Source organism: Ixodes scapularis, unplaced genomic scaffold (genome assembly GCF_016920785.2).
Source record: "Ixodes scapularis isolate PalLabHiFi unplaced genomic scaffold, ASM1692078v2 PGA_scaffold8__174_contigs__length_109621045, whole genome shotgun sequence".
Lineage (NCBI taxonomy): Eukaryota > Metazoa > Arthropoda > Arachnida > Ixodida > Ixodidae > Ixodes > Ixodes scapularis.
In genome coordinates, this window is record NW_024609883.1 from 25,149,615 (window position 1) to 25,169,897 (window position 20,283).

Sequence of the window (20,283 nt, forward strand, 5' to 3'; positions counted from 1 at the left end):
AAACGAAAAGGAAGATCCCGAGAAACTACGAGTGAGCGCTCGTGTGCTTTTTACGCGTTAAATTGTTTTATGTGAATTCCACCTCGGGCGTTGTCTTCTTTTAATTTTTTGCCCCTCCATACGTCCAAGGGCCTGGGGGACGCGCTGTAGTTCAGCAACAGTGTCTTTTTGGGCTCCCGCATTTTAAAGGGAAAAGCGGACGATGAATTACGGATCTCAGCTTTTCTGACCCGCCCGAGATTTGGAGCAAATTAATATCGGGGTGCTGGGCAGGCTAAAAAATTGACCGCATCTCCACATGGTGAATAATGTTGATTGGCGCGAAGCTCTGGCGGTGCCTGTCTCCGTAGACGCTGAGCCGCAGCACGCCGAGCCTTTCGTTCGTTTCAGGGATGGGCAAAATACATGCAAATATGCATCGAAATACAAATACAAAATAATTCGTCAAAAACGTATTTAATTACAAATCTAATTACATTTCCAAAAAACATTTAAGCAGAAAATACAAATACAACCAAATGTATTTGGTCTCCTTCAAATATTTTTCCAAATACATTCCTCAAAATTTGCGTCGGCGACTTCAGGGCACCTGCAACAGGTTTCTGGGTATCTCATTTTAATTTTGCATCGCAAACTCGGGAGTTAGTGCGCCAGGCTTTAGTAACGTAATAGAAATATAATCACAAAAAATGTAATCAGCTTGGACGTAATAGGTGAAAGAAGTACAGATCTTCAAGCAGCTTTTACATTTTGGTATAAACCAAGAAAGAACTGAGACGACGAAAATGCGCAGCACTAGCTAGAGAATTTTTTATTGTTGCAACTCGCACCAGTTACGAAAATCTGGACGATCCGCGCATTTAGAATGTTCCGGGCAAAAATATGGATGGAAATCAGGCTGGAAACCATCACAAGTTGTCACAGGCACTTATTTAGCCAGTCTGCGTGTGAACGTCGATTTCGTTACTATTCTTGCCCTGGACTAGCACCGTAGTCACAAAGTCACTAAACGCTTGTGCTTGATTGAGAAACACTGCATTTGGTACAGAACGCAGTTTTCTTCCTGCTCTGGACAGTGACAATAAATTTGAGAGATGTATTTTCGTCCACAAAATTGTATTTAATTACAATTCTATTTGAAATACCCACGTTTTAGTATTTAAATACACACGTCAAATACATTACCCAATTTGTAATTAAATACAAATGCAAAATACGCAAAGCATTTGAAATACGTATTTTAAATACTTGTATTTGAAATACTGCCCATCCGTGGTTCGTTTTCATCCATGTCAGAAAGAGAATGTGTAGCATGGAACGTGGTTATATTCGCATTTGAGCATTTGACCGCAGCGCCCTCTCGTCTATAAACGTTGAGCCAATCCATGCAAAGTTTAAAGCGATTATATACCCATTTGACTGCAGCGCCCTCTTCCTATATAGACGTTGAGCGGCTACATACAACGTTTCATCCATGACATCCCCAACTCTTGAGTTACTACCACAGCTCAGAGCCCCCTACTCGTCCCTCAGTCGTGGCCGAGTGGTTGAGGCGATGGACTAGAAATCCATTGGGGTCTCCCCGCACAGGTTTAAATCCTGTCGACTGCGCAAACATTTTTTTTTCATTATTTTTCTTTTATTTTTTGCTCTGCACAAGCACGTGAGCTCTCGAGCACGTGCGCCAGTAAGATCGATCTGAGCACGGACGCCGGACGGACGAGGCTAGACCCTAAGGAGCTTCGGCCCTAGAACTAGATGTTTTACGTCCTTAAGGGTGTGTTCCGGGGCAAACACCCTAAGCGGGCACGTGTCACCAGCATCCTGAAATGGGGTACCGGTGATCCTAGCAGCATCCTAGATACGATAGATTTGTTCGGCGACTAACAAGTTGGCGAGCAGAGCGCATCACGCACAGTTGTCACATGCGCGAGAGAACAAACAGGGAAGCGACGAGCAACGCACGAGACAGAAATCACGACAGCCACTTCTCATATACGCAACAAGTGAAATAAGCTCATTCGTAGGTGAGCGCCTCCGCAATTACGAAGCTCTTTGTCGCTAATACTTCGCAATCCTCGGGGCGTAAGAAGGAATACGTCTGCTGGGTACAAAGCCCTATATTGGGAAAAATTACTTCGTGTATAGTCGCTGAACTAACTTCCGCTAAAGCCGGTTTAAGCAGTCTTAATTTCTTCTACACCCTTTTCGCACTCTATAGAAAATTAAATGACGTGGTGTTTTCTTCGCAGGATCGCTGTCGTTGGTATTCGTAAAAGACGCGTTAGCTTATTATAATGGTGCTTAAAGTGCGTAGCAGCAGGTGTACGTCTTTGAAATGCCGAACATGTTCTCAGGCGCTCACACGTTGCAAACCCGGTTGCAGCCCGAAGAGTGCTTCGTTTAAGGGCTGCTCGTTGTCTCGATCGGACCCTGGCGGCGGCTGCGGTAAGCGGAACTCGCGGCGGCCAGCGAAAGACACTCTGGGCGTTTCTTTCCGAGCCAGGCGTATTCTATTATTCCCGCAAAGACCAAGTACAAGGCTTCCGAACATCGAGGCACTATTTCTTCGGCCACTTTCGCGTTTATCTCTAGAAGACAACGCAAGGACAAATGCGGACGCGTGAGCAGCAACGAAATGCTGTCGCGAGGACCCCTGGGACAAGTTCGCTCAAAGTACGCGAGGTTGCAACAACGTCGCTGAAAAGCGGGCGTGAGCCATTCGCGGTTCTAGTCACATCGTTGGAAGCGGTATTCGCACGGGACAGTTAGCCCGAGTAATGGGGAAGAAATGATCTGTCGACCGTTAAAGGCCGGAATGTTCGTGGTGTAAATGGACGATACAAAGGCGCTGGAACCTCGCAATCGACCATTTTGAGAAATGGACGGTTCGAGAGGTTTTTGTCTAATAATTCGCGTGAGCGAAACAGGAATGCGCGCGATAACCTTACCCGAACAGATGACCCCATGGAACGAGCGTTCAGGTATTGACAGCGCGTCTCCCGCCAACTGCATCTGAAAGTTGCGATTCAGGAAATGGCGGATTGGCACGCGCAGCTGTCGGCCTGCAAACGCACGTGGTTGAGAGTTCTATAGTGTCCTTTATAGCTCGGCGTAACTCGCGCCTGCCGAGTTCTGGTCACTGCTTGCCCAGATAAGGCGCTTAGAGCATGGGCCCTCTATTACCCGATCTGGGTGCCGATATAATAATAATAATAATAATAATAATAAATTTATTCAGTAGTGCAGGTATAGCCAGTTGAGTGTCGGGTCCGATCAAAGGCATCCGGGACTTGTAAGACCAGACCCTTCGCTGGAAAATACAAAAAAGGAAGTTCGCACGGAATAACATTACGCGCAGGAAAAAAAGCAAATAACATGACAGGATGTAGTCGGAATGTTTGTGTCAATGATTTGGGTGAAGCTGTGAAGATGAAACTATAGCAAACGTTGTCTTGATCATTGTGTCAATTACAGCCATTAAAGTCATAAAAGTAAAAAACAAACACTCGTGCATGCGTATTTTTAAACACTGTAAGAGTAGATTCGAAGACACAGTCCTTGAATTCATGACTATTTCTCTCAAATATTTTATATGTTCAGTAAAAAGAAAAAAACACTTAATAGTAGAAAGAAAATCAGTCAGTCAGCGGGTCGAAGACAACAAAACTTCACGCAATAAATGCAGTCGTCATTTGGCTTGTCCAGCGAATACTACAAAAAGCACATACAGCACCATTCTAGAAAAGAAAAGGGAAATAACGACATGGGAAAAAGTCACTATCTGGCCACATCGGAGGACATGTTTCTCAAAAGGGTCTGCAGCATTTTGTTTGAGGCAATGGCAAGTATAGCAGCTGAAACGTCGTTAAAAATGTTTGGCACATAAAAGGAACGCATGCTTTCGCCATAGTGAGTTCTTACTCGAGAAGTTTGAAAACGCAGAGCAGATCTAAGTTCGCGAGATGGACTGGCCGAGACCTTAAACTCACTCTCTCAGAAGTGTCGCCAAATTACTGTTTGAAGAAAGAGTGAATCAAAACACGGTAACTTAAGTGAAGCAAACAAGCTCGCACTAGATGGCATGTGTGTGTTGTATGCTGAACTCTTCAGAATTCCCTTTAACGTACGATCAATTCTTGAGCGTCAAAAGAATGGACAGTTAAAAAATACGCTTATGCCATACCTTAGTGTATTATAGGCTAACGCGTGCATAATGCTTTTTCTAATTGACAAAGGTTGAAATGATTTGATATTGTAAAGCAGACATGAGACAGTTCTCAATCGTTGGCATATATATGACATATGAGAGATCCATGAGAGGTCACTGTCGAAGTGAAGGCCTAAATACTTTACGGTGTTAACATATTCAACAGGTGTACAGTTATAGCATGAGCAATTGGTGTTGTGGAGAAATAGCTGAGAAGTTAAGCTTACGTTTTTTAAAGGGCTATGAAAGCAGCCAAGCTTCGTTTTTGAAGCATTTACCCGAATCTTGTTGGCGAAAAACCAGTCCATTATTTTAGCGACATCGATCTGAAGCATTTCAATTGCACGCTCGTACACTAGGTGTCGAGAAAATATAAGGGTGTCATCGGCATATTGAAATATTTTGGATATAATAATATTAATAATAATAATAATAATAATAATAATAATAATAATAATAATAATAATAATAAAGTTTATTGCTCCTCTTTGACACTAGTCGAAATTAATGCAGGTTCGTCAAAGCCATCGAGGGCTTGTGGGATAGAACCTAAGTTGAAGTGACATGGAGTGAAGTATTAAGAACAGAAATGTTAAGCATAACAGTAGCATCAAGAAAAGTATTAGCAAAAAAAAAAAAGCTGGAGCATCGCATCGGTATCATGTGAAGAAAAGAACACAAAAAGCTTGAGCGTCGCAGTTTCAGAAAGTGTACAAATGAAAAAAAAAGTCAGCTTTGTCACAGTCTTGAGAAAAGTTCGTAAAGTTTCAGAGGTTGGTACTGCGACACAGAATGTCAAATGTTTGACATGCAAACAGTATGTACACTGAAGCACCAATTAGTATGATCAATTAGCTCTGGTATCAATCAGTCAATGTTTCAATCAATGTTTATTTTTCTCTTGTGCTAACCAACAGCTCGAAAGCCTACTGGGTTAAGCACACACAATTGAAATACACCCAAAATACAGAGTAGACAAAATAAAGAGTTGTGAAAAAAAAACAAAAAAACATGCAAGCACACAAACGTGTATATATGCCAATTAAAAACACATGCATCTAAATGATCGTTTTTCAAAAGACAGGTTTGTACTAAAAGTATCGACGTCAGTAAATTGCGTGTTTTAAACATGTTGGATACGCGAAACCGGTGATGCGTTTCGAATAAGGTCTGGGTAAAAGACTCTAGGATTTCTAGAGTTCGTTCTAAGTGGTATGCGAAAGTGAACACAGGTGAGGAGAGTAGGGCTGTCTATTGCATTATGAATTAGCCTATGTAAAAACTGAATGGACCTTCTTTTACCTAAGGTGCCCAATGTTAATTTTGCTAAAATCGAATTATATTCATAAAAACACTTTCTTCCAAAATATCGGTCGTAAATGATGCGCACTAATCGCTTTTGTACATGTTCTATACTTTCACTTGCTGTTATAGATATGCAGTTCCAGACTACAGATGCAAATTCTAGTTTCGAACGTACATGGGTACTATATAATTTCAAGAGACAGTGATGAGTGATAAATGGTCTAGTTAAGCGAGACATTATTCCTAGCGTGCGCAATGACTGGCTGATAATGGAGTTTACATGAGAAAGGAAAAAAAGATGGTCGTCCACAAGAACACCTAGGTCTCGCATCTGCGTGGTCCGACAGATCGTTTCATTTTCCAGAACATATGCATAGGATAAATTGTGACGCTTTCTTGACAGCGACATGACTTTTGTTTTGCGCGGATTTAAGAAAAGATTGTTAGAACCGCACCATTCTACCACTGAACGGAGATCGTCCTGCAGCAAAGTACAGTCAGTGACTGAGGTGACCTCCCGAAACAACTTCACGTCATCTGCGAACATAAGTAATTGAGAGTGTTTTACGGACGACACCAAATCATTTATAAAAATAAGAAACAACAAAGGTCCAAGGTTTGAGCCTTGGGGCACTCCTGATATAGAAATGAATGGACGAGACAAGAAGCCAGATACCCTTACACAGTTCTGCCTTTTATGAAGATAACTCCTAAACCAGGTATTGTACTCAGGACTCAGGCCATAGTCCCTAAGTTTCAGCAATAACAACTCATGATTGACCTTATCGAAGGTTTTATCGAAGGCTATCGAGACTGAATAATTGGAAAAGCAAAATTTAAAAATGTGCACAGATTTGTCTCGACAGATCTGCCTTTGACGAAACCGTGCTGTACAAGAACAAACTTTCTTTTAAAATAATTATACAAACGATTGTACACCAGCTTCTCAAAAACCTTTGAAAATGCATTGAGAAGGGAAACAGGGCAATAGTTACTAACATCACAAGAATTACCTGACTTGAAAATTGGGACTACTATTGAATATTTCCATTTTTCTGGAAAGACACCACTCTGTATAGACAAGTTAAACACTTTTTCAAGAACAGGAGCAAAACATTCGGCACATCCTTTTAGAACGAAGTTGGGAATACCATCTGAACCTGTGGACAGTTTAGAATTCAGCTTTCCAATAGCTAAAAGCACTTCGTGAACAGTACATCTAGTAAAAGGTAAATAGTCATCAAAAGTAGTATTACATGTCATGGGTAAAGGGGTGTTGACATTGGAAAAGCATGAACTGAAATGATGCGAAAACAACTCACAAACAGATTTTGGGGACGTTTCAAAAACTGACCCGTTGCTCAGCGCTATATCGTTAAAGTTCTTCGTGGTATGCTTTTTCACATAGCGCCAGATTTCTTCTGGTCGCTTGTTCAGGTTACGCTCCATCTGCCTGCGGTAGTGATATTGGTCGTTAGCAAGAAGCTTTTTTGTTAATTCACGACAGAGGCTAAATTTTTCATACCACAAGCCGAGCCTCGTTTTTTTATATAATCTGTGGTAACGTAATTTTAATCTCAAGTAATATCGCAAATTTTTGGAAAACCACTTCGGGTACTTCTCTGGGCGGTCGGTGCGCTGGGGAACAAACAAGTTCATGGCATCATTGCCTACCACTGTGAAACTATCCACCATCGAATCTACGTCAGAGCATTGTAAGACATCAGTCCAATCATATTGTTCAAAATATTTGTATAAACTAAAGTAATCGCCAGCGCTGTACGCGTACCGTAGTGCACCAGACGAAACCCTTGACCTTAGGAACATAGAAAACGAAACCGTAAGGGGAGGATGATAAGCATCAGGGGGGACCAGCGGATCGTCTACACGAGCCACTTTCGAAGTAGGAATGTTAGATAAAACCAGATCGAGAATGTTACCGGAACAGTTCACGAACATGTTGTGTTGTGTAAAATCATTAAAATCTATGAAGTTAAACAAACAAGACGCTTTTTGACGTGTACAGGAGCTTTCACTGTTAATACGACCATTGATCCAGTCAACTTTCGGTAGATTAAAATCCCCGTATAGTTGCACGCGATATTTAGTAACGTCTATTTCATTTTCAAGAAAATTAAAGTAGCTACAAAGAGAGCCGCATCTGAAGCGGGAGGGAAATAATATGCTCCAATTAGAAAGTTGAACCCGTCACCAGACGGTATCTCGACCCAGACGGATTCTTGATAGGTTTCCAAATCATTTCGCCTATGTGCATTCAGTGATTGTTTGCAAGCTATCAATACACCACCTCCATATTTTATCCCGGAAGTATAATCACGATCTCTACGAAACACAGTAAAGGCAGGTGTAAAATATTCACTATTCGCAAGTCCGTCATGAAGCCATGTTTCTGACAATATGACAATATCGTAATCGGTACCTAGCAGATTGGACATAAATTCATCCGATTTTGTTATAAGGCCGCGGACATTTTGATAGTAAACGTTAAGATTTCGAGCCATGAGTACCTTCGGTTAAACTTTCCGCTGCAACCACGTAATGCCGGGAATTAGGTAACCTCCCCAAAAAAGGGCGAAAAAGAGAGCCATCTGGCCAGACGTCTGAGTTATTTAACACTTGCAACGACTCCTCGTCAACGGCAAGATGGAACGAGTTATACGTGCGGTATTTTGTTTTAAGTTGCGTGTAAATCACTGGCTTGTCCCCAATAACAGTTGATACTGTAGATTCGACGTCAGTGACGCTAGTGGATGGGTCCAGACGGGACACAAACAAGCCTTTGGAAGGTGGTGGGCGAGGCACCGCTTTGACGGTGCAATTCTTGGCTTGACCAAATGAGGCCTGAGGCCTTGGACGGCGCTCCTGGTTAGCTCGCGGGAAACCCGCGTTGTGGGCCATGCTGGTAGACTCACCGTTGCCTGGAGGTGCCGACGAGAACGGTGCCCTCTGAGCTCCGACATTCCCAGGATTATCGTGGGATAGTCCGCAAGGTGGGGCTAGGGGCCGGGGAGCCAACGCCACAGACGCATAGGATGGTTTCGCCGGCGGCGAGCCGGCGGGTGCCGCGTCCTCGGGGGAAACCGTGATCGCTGTATATGCATATCTATCAGTCTTCGCTCCTTTTAAGTCACATTAACTTTACAAAGATGGAAAAAAGTAAAGAGTAAAAAAATACAATGTGCACCATAAATAAAAATTAAAAGAAATGTTAAAAAATGTTGCAAAAGAAAAGCTGGGACGTTTGGTCTTTCAAACACAAAAAAAACCGCAAAAGAACAAAAAAACCAAAAACAGGCCTTTCAAGGGGTTTATAATAATAATAATAATAATAATAATAATAATAATAATAATAATTCATAGTTCATAATTTATTTGTGATGGAGGAGCATATCCACAAAACAACGCAGGTTCGTCAACGCCTTCAAGGGCTTGTGTGACTAAACCGAGGTTGCAAAGATATCAAAATAGTTATCACAAAAGAAGAAAGAAAAAGGAAAAACAAAAAAAATTGTGAACTTAACCAGAATTAGCAACTGTTCCAGTCGAAGCTTAGGTTTCCAAACCACAAAAAATATAAAATTCAACAAAAATAAAAAAAAAGTCAGGTTATGTCACCAGAAAAAAAATTACAGAATGGTTCCTTGAAGAGTTGCACGATGCAGGGCACGTCCAGGTGAAGATTGAGATTCTCAGTGCATGAGAACAGTCACAAAATGAGTCATGAAAACAAAACAGAACAATAAATATGACGCAGAATTTGACACAAGCAAAATTGAGTTATATCACAAATACACCACATTGAGGACGGCACCCTATTTGTGTCATTAATAGTAGCCATAAATAAAAGCATTATTTTAATCAATCACCTTTGGACTATACGCAAGATGCACCAATCATAAGACACACACCTAATGACATTACTATGGCGGCAAAAAAAAACTGTCAGATAAAATCCAATAAGAGCGTTTGAGAAAAAAATACAAAACGCAAAAAGGCACACACAAAAATGTTACAAATTTTTAGATCGACTCATCGGGAGACAGGAGAAGGCGAAGCGAGCTTCTAAGCTTTTTTTTTTGGAAGTCAAATCAAGAAAATAAGCAGGTAAAGAATTGAAAATCCGAGGAACGTAGAAGGACCGCAAGTTCTTGCCATAACGAGTGTAACATTTGGTGATAACAAATCGAGGAACCGTTCGCAATTGCCGGATATTCGGACGAGGTGTTTTGAAGTCAGTATTCCAGTAGTGACCAAGGACTACCGTTTCCACAAACAGAGATTGAAAGTTGGGCATAGATAATATTTGAAACATATCCTGAGAGGAAGTGGTAGGCCTGTAGTAAATATTACGCAGCATTCCTTTTAGAATATTATTGATTTTGGCCTGCCATAATCCAGAGCAAATTCTAAAAATGGTGATTCCGTAGCGGAGGGAGCCATATGCTAACGAGTGAGCTATGCGTTTCCTGAGATTAAGCGGTAGAAAAGCCTTGATGTTGTACATTAAGCAAGAAAGGCTCCTTAACTTATAACAAAGTCTTGTGAGGTGTGAATTCCAAGAAGATCAGAGTCAAAAATAATTCCTGAATACTTCACAGTGTCTGAGAAAGCGATGGGAGTGCACTGGCAGTTGACACAGTGCGACGTGTGGGGGAAAAGATGAGTATTTAGGTCAACTAACTTAACGGGATTGTGAAAACATACTAACTTAGTTTTTGAGACATTGATATCGATAAGAAATGGGCGAACCAGTTCATTAGTCCTAAAGAACATTCCTGGAGCATCTCCATAGCCCTTGATTAAGTAAGATGACTTGTTAACAAAAGAGTGTCGTCCGCGTATTGATAAAGGGAGCAATTCGAAACAAAGGTAGACATATCAGTTACATAGATATTGAAGAGTAAAGGCGAAAGTACAGAGCCCTGTGGGGCACCAGATTTTAAAGAGACATTGACGCTCTGTATGCCTTTGATTGAAACCAGCTGAAAACGATCTTGCAGGAAATTAGTTAGTAAAGACTAGTAACAATAATAATAATAATAATTATTATTATTACTATTTTATAAGCCCACAGACAGGTCATGGCCTTTTGTGTGGTACACAAACATTTTCGGACATAACACAGGAAAGCAAACACATTAAAATAAAACTACGGAGAAGAAAATGCGCTGAATGCAAAAAGCATGCACAAGTGGACTTCACCAAACTATGCACGTAATATGACCTCAAGATTACTACTAAAAGTTTATGTGTCACTAGATATTTCTATCCGTGAAAAATCGATGTTGTTAAATTCCGCTTGCATTGTTATCAACGGTGATGTGACAAAAAATGTGAGAGGGTAAAAGAGGCTGTGACTACGGCTCGAACGTGATAGGGCATGGAATTAACTTGTGCTTAACAGGACAGGGGACTCGACGATCCCATTCGCAACATTCTACAAAAACAAGATATCCTGATATCGACGTCTATGTCGCTCACAAGTGCAGAGTGGACGAAAAAGACGATGCTTCCGATTCCTAAATTACATATCCCCAGCCTCAGTTGACCTGTCAGGAAGCTGAGGAAATATCGCGCCGATGGACTCTCCCATCAGGGTAGATGTCCAGGAATACATCGATGCTTGCTAAGCCGTTTGAAACTATCTCCTGTATGTCCGGAAGGTGTGCAGAATGTCCAAGTGTGTTTTAAGTGCTTTAGAAAATCAAAGGCTGTGGGATTTGCTTTAGTTACTTACAGTGGTACCGATAGAGTAACCCAAGGTTTATATGCACAGCGGCGGCAATCGCAAAGAAGACGTCGAACCTAGTAACGCGGTCCCCAAATCTCCGCGGCAACATAACGACGTTCAGGATTATATTACCACGGGTCGGTTCGATAGATACCTCCGTCTGTGCCAATGATCGTCTACCTTGTCTTACTCTCTCGAATATAGGGGAAGAGAAGACACACGCACCAGAGTAAAGACATATTCCAAGAACATTTATTAAAACATCCTACCACACAAACTACTATATCCCCATCCAAAATACGCCCCGCTCCGGCAATGTAAGAAAATGTACTTACCTGCCAAACGCGGGGTTTCGGAGAGCCAAGATCGGGGAAGCATCTGAGAAGTCGCCGATACACGTCCTCTCTCTTTCGCGGTCACCGGTCGAGTCCCTCTCCCGAAAACGGGAAAACAAGAGGCGAAACCTCCTCGCCTGTCAGCAGTGATCCGCATCCGAGCGGGGGAACGGAAAGAGGTCTCCCCGTGAGAGAGTGAGAAGAGGGCCCTCCAAGGCAAGGGACCCTCCACTGCACGAACCGGTCGGAGCTCAGGGTGAAGGAGGCCGAGCGTTCCGACCCGCGGCCGTTATCATGGCCACCGGGGAAGGGAGACCGCAGGAACCCCCTCAAGGGGAAGACCGACGGCGAGTAACGCTCAGCTGCTCGTAATTCCCTTAATAATCTCGTGTGCAATACGCGACAAAATCCACAGGAACACGAGTTCGGCCCTCGGACTCTACTCAAATACGATGTTGACGGTCGCCAAACATCCGTTTAATGTAACTCGAAGCTGCGCTGCAGAGCCTCGAAGAGCGTCCCACTCTCGCTTATCCTTCTACCGCTCCCTATGGTTTATTTCGCCACTAAATCAAAACGTTTTTCCACGATCGTTTTCGTAGGCGGCGCCATTTTGTTGCCTAGCGCAGACATGCCGCAATTGGTGATCGTCTTGATTCCAGAATGCGAATTTCTGAGCTCTAGTCACGATGCTATCAGAAAAGTCGGGCAATCTAGTATCGCTGTGTAGCGGTCTGTTTTAACGTTTCTGGAGGACGGAAATCCGTTTCTTACGATTGCAAAGAGAACTTCAGATAGCCGATAAGAATGACTTTCAGCGACAAGTTGGCAGAAGCTTTGTCTCTCTCAAGCGTAGCTAATTTTGTGGCTGCTATGGCCTCATAGGTTGGTATAGCGCTTCGCTAGTGTTGTAGGAGTCCCGGGATGCATTCTCGGAGCGCTTCCTTCGGCTTCCCCCCTACGGGAAACAGAGGCTGGAATAGTGAAAGCCTGCGAACAACCTGCGCTTCTTCCATGGAACGTCATGACATGCAGTTTCGGATTGCGCCTACTCAGCAAGTGGACCCGAGCACTGTGTCGAGCGTCCATCGACGCCTTGTCTGGGTACGGAGTCTAGCCAAATGCTGACGTAGCGCTCGTGTCCCATCCGTAGATTGGCTCTGTCTCATTTTTATGATGTCAGCATTCTAGTGGCCTTGATCATTCTGGGTGGTGTCGCTAAAGGGCGGGAGTTACCCCCAAATGATGATGTCCCACAGGTGAAAGCATGCGCAATATTGTCGCAAATGAAGGTGACGAGAAAATAAACAGCGAACAGAAAAGAAAAAAAAAGTTTAATCGGCGAACTTGTGCAAAACAAAACAAACCACGAGCGTCGAGACAATAGTGAAGCAGGCGGCGATTTGGCGGCGTAACAGCAAGCGAGAGCGAGACTGACTCGACAAAGACCCGCGCAGCTCCTTATCTAGTGTGCGTCGGCATCGCGAAAATTTCGTCTTGAAGGTTCAGGTACCGAGCGTTCGGGATGAGAATGAACAGGCACTTAACGACGAGAAACTAGGGCGAAATGACAGAAGTTACGCCTCAAGTACGAAGAAACGCGAATCTTCTAGAAATTCATGACCGGGCGCTGCTTCCTTGGTCCTCCGCTCGCCAATGCATGCGTGGCGCTAAGTGGAAGCACGTGCAATATCTGTGTGAAGCTAACTACAAGGAAGCCCGTGCGATACGTGCATGAAGTTAATGGGAAGCATCTACAATAGAGAGTTTTAGTAGATCGTTTCCATGACTCCGATAACGATATCCCGATACTCCGCCACCGCCTCCCTTGCGCATGCATAGTATCGTTATCGGGGCTATCGGAGGTATCGGAACGATCTACTAAAACTTTCTATTATGTGCGTGAAGCTAACTAGGTGGAAGCGTGCGCAATATGCGAGTGAAGCTAAATATGGTGGAAGAACTGGCGATATGTGCGTGATGCGTAAAAGCGTGTGCAATATGGGCGGGAAGGTAAATGGGTGCACCTGCAATATGCACGGGAAGCTAGAACTACATGGAGGCGCGTGCAATACTTGCGTGCTGCTAGTTATGTGGAAGTGCTTGAAATATTTACGTGAAGGTAACTACGTGGAAGCACGCGCAATGTTCGCGCGAGACTGACGTTGGCAGGCCTGCAACCGCACATGTTTACCACAAGAAGCGGTACTTACGGCGATGCCCATATCCTATGCTCGCAATCTCGTCTAAAACGGTGTGTCTTGGAGGAATCGATAATAAATAAGTCATCAATACCGTAAGGTACATGGCCACAGCCAGATATCCTGCTTGATATCTTTTATACATCCACATGTTTCGAAGGAGTCGAGAAGAATGAAGTCGTTGCTTCGGCGAGTGATTTCCCCGCAGCATGACTTAGCCATCCCGAAGCTTTCCGAATCTGGAAAGAGCAGCAGTGCATTAAACGATGCAATATTTGTATTCGCGCAACGTGTAGAGCATCGTGGAATGGGACTGGAAGGACGAAGACGGCGCAACGTGTACCTTTCCACGCTCACTCGACCCCTCGAGTTTGTAGCATCCACCCTCTGTTTCACTGTAAGTGCTTGCGAAGCCAATGCAGCGATCACGATCTGGCTGCATTAGAAAGCACTCCCTTTTCACGAGCGCGCGTGCACGTCGGACCCGCTTAAAGCATCGTGCTCTCTCTTTTATCTTCTCCGCTCGCACTTATGGCGACGCGGGTTACAGAAGCTAAACAATTGAAGTGGGCTTTTTAGTTTGCCATACTAAATATTTAAAGCTCAAAAGACAGACGAAGACGTGGAGAATAGAGGATGGCGCCATTCTGTATTCTTAATTCTTTGTCTGTCTTCAAATATTTCGCGCTTTCGATATTTAGTTCGGAGTATAGAAGAAATGGTGCTGCATATTAATAGGGGGAATGGCTGACTGAAAATCCACCGGTGGGGTGACGCATGAATTTGTGAGCCGCAAACGATCTTCGTCACAAAACTAAAGCGTCAGGAAACATGTGAATGTGTTATAATAATCAGTGGCAAAAAAAAAAGGAAAAGAAAAGGCTTCGGTCACGTATTAATTTTGAGTTTTTAATTGGCCGTTATCGTGGGCAACATTGCGGGATATTTGGTTTCAACCAAACAGAAAACTTTGACTGAAACTCTATATATATATTTTCTTTTCAGTTCGTGCTATGCGTTATACTTACGCTATTATAATCATTAATAATATCTTGATTCTTTAATACTGTGTGAGGAAATGCAATATCTTGCAAAGCTGGTGTATATGAATTAATGCAAAAAAATTTCCCGGCTTAGGAAGCAAGAATATACGTCCTGGAAGTTCTGCTGATCAGTTACGAATATTGCGTTATTGCCTTTTGTTATTATCGGGAAAATGTAACGATGTCGGTAATTGTTCTTCTGAAATCAAGTATTTTTTTCTATCATGTTCGGAGAGTTGACAATTCCAAGATCAAAGCACGACTCTTTTATTTTATTTTTTTGCAAATAATTAGATTTTTGTATTATTAATAATTTTCTTTTTTTTATATTTGCGCGCATCAAAGCTAGACTTTTGATTCTTGAAGGCTTATTGTCTTCTGAAGGAAGGCTGCGTGATGCGTGTAACACGTTTGTAATTTCGCGGCAAGATTTTTATTTTTTATTTTTAATCATTGTTTCGGGTCCCTTGAGCGTGCAACAATTGTCACTGCCGAAGGTCGTCTTGTCTCCGACGACAGCAAACTCGACGCACGGTGACAGTTTTCGAAACGATCCGTCTTCGCCGGTGCTCCTTTCCTGGAGTGCGGCCAAGAGGAGGGCGGGGTTCGAGGGACGTGATCGAACTTCCTAATAGGTTTTCGTGACGCTCTCCGTCCCGGCGGCGGGTCGGTATGGACGAGGCATCCACGGAGCCAGAGCGGTGAAGGGAAAGAAAAATGAGTTCGCTTACCGACCGAGGAAGCGGGATTTATATAACCGTGAGGTCGCGGGGTGCCAAATCCACTTACAACGCCTCGTGTAGAGTGTGCCTAGATTTCAGAGTGTTTCCAACTGCTAGATCGGGCGACGTGGTTCATGAGCCGCGTTTGTAATACAAGCTGCGAGGAGGTGTCGAAATCGTCGATCATCTGCGAGCGTCTTCGCCTCCCCATCCGCTTTCCTTGTCGCCCCGCGACAACGCGACCCACTCGACCTTCCGACGAACTCCGCGGGAGGCCCCCGCCTCTACATAGCAAACGCTCTCTACGGGTTGAATTGCTCCCTCTCCTAAAACTAGGCCCTTTATCTTCGACCCTACACTGAAACGCCGCCAGGTGTTGAAATTCCAGGGAAGGAAAGTTTCGGATAGATCGGAATCGATTATTCCGGAGATGACTCTAGTCGTAGTATGTGATTCTGGTGAGATCTGTCCGACGGCGGCCTTCACTCGGAGAAACAGCCGCACTTGGCCAGCACCTGACCTGTTTTTATGCATAGTTCTGCCAATAGGCACGTCTTCCGGGCTCTGGTACATACCGAAAGACACCGATGAATCCATGGAGAGTGTTAGTTCTGCAAATCAGTGAGCGAAGCACGAAATTTGTTTTTCACCTGTTTGATGGTTGCTGTATATATGGTGCTTTCTCGATCGTAAGCAAGTAGGAGAGTGTATGTTGCTGCTAACACTTGCGGTGACGCACTCTTTCCGATGAAATACAGCCTGAATGCTTTAAAAATCAAATGATGATTACGACTGAGTAAAGCAAAACGTGTAAATAAAAGGAACAAATACACTGTCGGAACTCGGTGCAGTGAATAACACACATGCCGCGGATATCAAAATACATTGCGACAGTAGAAGCAATTTTTACCCGGGTGATTCATTAATACATATTACTAAACAACCATGGTAATCTCGCAAAGTTGTTCGTCGTGAGCCCTCATGAGCCACCTAAGCCTGCATATACATTTAAAAACGTTATTCACGATGTTCGTTGCGCGACTTTCTTAATGCGTATATTTGGTGCCCAGTTCACCACACCAAGTCCCACATAGTGCTTTTGTTCAGACTCCTGGCTATAGGGCTAAGTGGCGCAAGTTCCGCCCCGCATACGCTGCACCACTTCTCCCCCTGGTGAGGCGCATCCAGACTTGTTAAGCCCGCTTCCCACTAGAGCGACAGACAGAGACAAAAGACAGCGACAAGCCTCAAACCCATGCAGCATGCTCGCGATGGCACCTTTGGCAGGCGTTTATTCGTTCGGTGCTCGCGAAGTAAGCACGAGCAATTGCAAGCCTGCCAAAGATACCCCCGCGTGCATGATGCTCGTGTTTGAGCATAGCCTCCGTTACTCTACAAAGCGTCTCAAATCGCGAAGGACTCTGGTTGGAGGCTTGTCTTTGTCTTTTGTTTCTGTATGTCGCTCTAGTGGGACTCGGGTATTAGCGGTACGAGGAGCAGACGACGCGGGAGACTGGTGCGCTTGTCGTCCTGACCTTATACGCTTTGTAAAGTTAGGCACCAAAGTCAAAAGGACAGGGCTCCAGCTGTTGTTTTGCACTCAAATGCCAAAGCATCGTGTTAAACAGAAAGGTAAATGTGTGTCTCCAGAAAAGTTGTATTCGATTCCTGGGAGGCGATTCAAGAAAGATCGCCAGAGGCATGAATCGCCAGCTGTGCGGAGGGCGGGGTTAATTATAGTTTCGCTATCTTGTGGCGTGATTCAGTATTGTAGCTACGCCTCCTTGTCTCGTTAATAATAACTTTTCGTAGATCACTCTCAAGAGCATGCGAGAGTTTTGCGTTGCTTGGGGGAGCCGTCACTTTGAGGGCGGACTGAGCTCGAGCAGGCGGGGCCCGTTATCCCCAGCTGACGTTTTACGATAACTCCCTAATGTGAAAACTACTATATTTCCATGTAGCTTTCGACAAAAAAAAAAAAAAGCCTGAATTTGCAGTTATTGTTTTTTAAACGAATTTACATTTGAAAACCAAGCTTACTTTGCTTACCCGCAAACTTTGTTTGCCGATGCGTGCAAAAGAAAGCGAGTAAGAGGAAAACAACTTGACGTAAAATGAGGCAGATAATCGTAGCCTTTATTGCATAGTGAGTTAAACGAATAATTAAGGATAAATTGACGGCTGTACTAGTTTCTTATATATTATAAAATTATGTAGTTAGCCCACTACACGTAGAATTACTTTCCAAGGAGCTCTAAAAATTAGACACTAGAGCATTCCTGGATCGACGAATTAGGGCATGGTGAAAATGTTAGACGTGCAAAATTAAAGCAACATAAATGGGACCAGGACAGGACCGCTGACAAAGGTAAATACCTGAAAATGTATGACTGAACTTTCAAATTTAATTATATTTCACAAAGAAAAGAGAGTAATATTGACGATCCTTTTCTGGCGCAGGGGGTTCTAGATATGTAATGTATAACGCGCCAAAACAGCAAACAAAGCAAAACAATCACGCTAAAATATTTTTTGTAGTCACCCGCATTTTCGTTCAAAATTATAAGTATGGCGTCACATAAGAAAGGTAAAAAAAAGACAACAACACTGGCGCAAAGGTGAGTCGATTGGCGACCTTTTTTTTTTCTTTCAGAAAAGTATGAGTGGGGTACTGACGCACGTGCGTGAATTGCGATTTTACTGCTTTTACGGCAACGGTACACGTGCGCAAACACTACAAGATTAAGCTGCGTGTAGTAAATGGTTTTAATTTTGTTCTTCGGCCCGCCCAAAATGACTGGGAACAAAAACAGATAAACAGTGACCGCATTTGCGTCCCGCTTCGTTTGTTTTTGTTGTAAAGCATAATTTTATGTTGCGTTTCGGCAGTGCCTGCCTCATCATGGACTTTATTAGCATTAATTAAAACAACCTGGGCATGCTTCCAGCAGTCGGTAAATTTAAGTTTCTAATGAGCCCGAGTTCAAGCAGCGTGTGCGACAGCGCATCTGTGCGGGAAAAGACAATTCGAACAAGATAACATCCCCATCTTTGTCCGAACAGCTCGAACTTTCAAGAGCGAGCGACGCCACAAAGAAAAACAGCATTTATCTTCAGGAAGATGTCATAGGTGACGCTGTCTTGTACCTGTGAGACGCAGTTCGTCGTCGAGAAATGTTCTTATGCCAGGATTATCTCCACCACCTCGGAGACCTGGCACACAGGCAGCCTTTCTTAGCGGAGGATCGCATCTCTAAAAAGATTTTCACCGTTTTTCAAGATACAAATAACCAAAATAATATTGCAACGCGGCTGCATTAGAATTTTAACGTGTTTGTCGCCATTGCAATGGGACCCATACGGCTATGGAAAACGGTTTTGCGCCAGAGCGCGGCGCAACCAGTATTGCCCCGGCGCGCCCTCTGGGCAGCCGTTCCGCGCTATTCAACCCATTTTTCATTATTTTTGTAATGATATGTTTAATGTCACAATTCCTGGATACATCTACGATTTGTGCAATAGATTGCAGAATATCGAAGCTTTTAGAGTGATTTAAGATTAAGATTATCAGAATCGCCAAGGTCTGGAGAATCGGCAAGAACATTTTGGTTCACAGGGGCCTTAAAGTATCCCCTGTAAATTGTGTACTTTTTCCTAACCTTTGTACACCCCCCTCCCCCCCCCCAAAAAAAAAAAAAAACTGGAACATAATATTTATAAGCAAACGGCTCTCCTGACTATATCTGATATGTTATCCTTTTGCTCATATATGTAATAGAATCCTTGAAACAGGCATATTTCCTCATAAAATGAAAATAGCTAGGGTGTGTGTCACACATAAAGGCTAAGTAATCTAAAGAACTATCGGCCAATTTCGATACTGCCATTATTTTCAAAAGTCGCTGAAAAAGTGACAAACTGTAGGTTTTCTAAATATATTTTTGACAAAAACATCATAACACCTTGTCAATATGGATTCCAGAAAGGAAAATCCACAGAATCGGCTTCGTTAAACATAAAGGAAGAAATAATAAGTAATATTGAGTCTCGCGTTTACACACTCGGTATATTTTTAGATTTTCGCAAAGCGTTCGATTCTATAGAACATGACATTCGTATAGGAAAGTTACCACGGTACGGAGTAAAGGGAATCGCCCTTAACCTTATCAAAAATTATTTATTAGATAGAACTCAGTTTACTGTCCTGAATGGTTTTAGATCGCAGATTTCCCGCATACAGTTCGGTGTTCCACGAGGTTCCATCCTTGGACCTTTGTTATTTCTAATATATATAAATGATATTGTTAACGTGCCGCTTACTCCCTATATTATATTGTACGCTGATGATACTGACGTGTTCTTTTCCGGAGATAATCTGCAAGAGCTTGAAAAAACTGCAAATAGCTGGCTCAATGAACTATCTGTATGGTTAGAGTCAAATCAGCTAGAATTGAACACAAAGAAAACAAAATATGTAATATTTAGATCAAAGAGCAAACCATTACACTATAAACCACATATCCACTTTCTAAATTCAACAATAGAGTCTACTAGGGCACACAAATTTCTTGGAGTATGGTTTGAGGAGTTTTTAGGTTGGACTAATCATGTAAATAACTTAAGATGTAACATCTCACGTTCAATTGGATTGCTGCGCAAGCTAAGGGAATTAGTACCAAACTGGCTCGAACTAAACCTGTATTACGCTCTTGAAT

At 43.1% G+C, this 20,283-nt stretch overlaps 1 protein-coding gene across 2 annotated transcripts in view; it reads left to right on the plus strand.

Moving 5' to 3' along the window:
- The window catches only part of LOC8038857 (probable 3',5'-cyclic phosphodiesterase pde-5), a 263,816-nt gene that overhangs the window by 608 nt on the left and 242,925 nt on the right, over positions 1 to 20,283 (plus strand). The window lies entirely within an intron of this gene.